This window comes from Odontomachus brunneus, unplaced genomic scaffold, assembly GCF_010583005.1.
Source record: "Odontomachus brunneus isolate Ranch 3 - 2012 unplaced genomic scaffold, Obru_v1 Obru_scaffold_146, whole genome shotgun sequence".
NCBI lineage: Eukaryota > Metazoa > Arthropoda > Insecta > Hymenoptera > Formicidae > Odontomachus > Odontomachus brunneus.
In genome coordinates, this window is record NW_022639596.1 from 119696 (window position 1) to 120412 (window position 717).

The following is a 717-nucleotide window of genomic DNA, read 5'->3' on the forward strand; positions in this document are numbered from 1 at the left end:
TATATATATATATATATATATATATATATATATATATATATATATATATATATATATATATATGCGTGTGTTCAAACACAAATATTCTCATAATAATAAATAACTTTGTTTCGAGCAGAGTTTCAAATATTCCATGTACGTCAATATTTGTAACTAATTAACCAAAAACTAATTAAAAAATTATTTAATTAATATATAAATAGTATATTGCTAGAGATTATTATATTTATAATCTATAAATAAATCAATAAAACGATACAGATAATCGACGAACTGACAATTTACTGATAAGCTTACTTATAATATCGTAAAATAATTTAAAACTTATGTTTTGTAATATAAATAGTTGTCCGAGGAAGATACTGCCAATAACAATAAGATGAAGTCAAGAAGATTGCTATGTCGTCAAATAATTAACTCGTTTCCCTATTATTCCTTATTATTCCAAAGAAATGGAAAATATGATATTAATAAAAATATGAAGCGAGTTTGTTTAAGTACATACACAGATTATATATGATATAATTTCATATTATTCATATATATTGTAATAATCAATATCTAGTCGCTCATGTATCATAAAAATAAATCTCCATTCTGTATTATCTATTCTACTTTTTATTTATATAAATAATAATATTATAAAAGCAAAACTTAAATAAAAAGCACTATATTAATAAATTATGTATGATCCTTCAAATTTATCCGTCAAGCTCT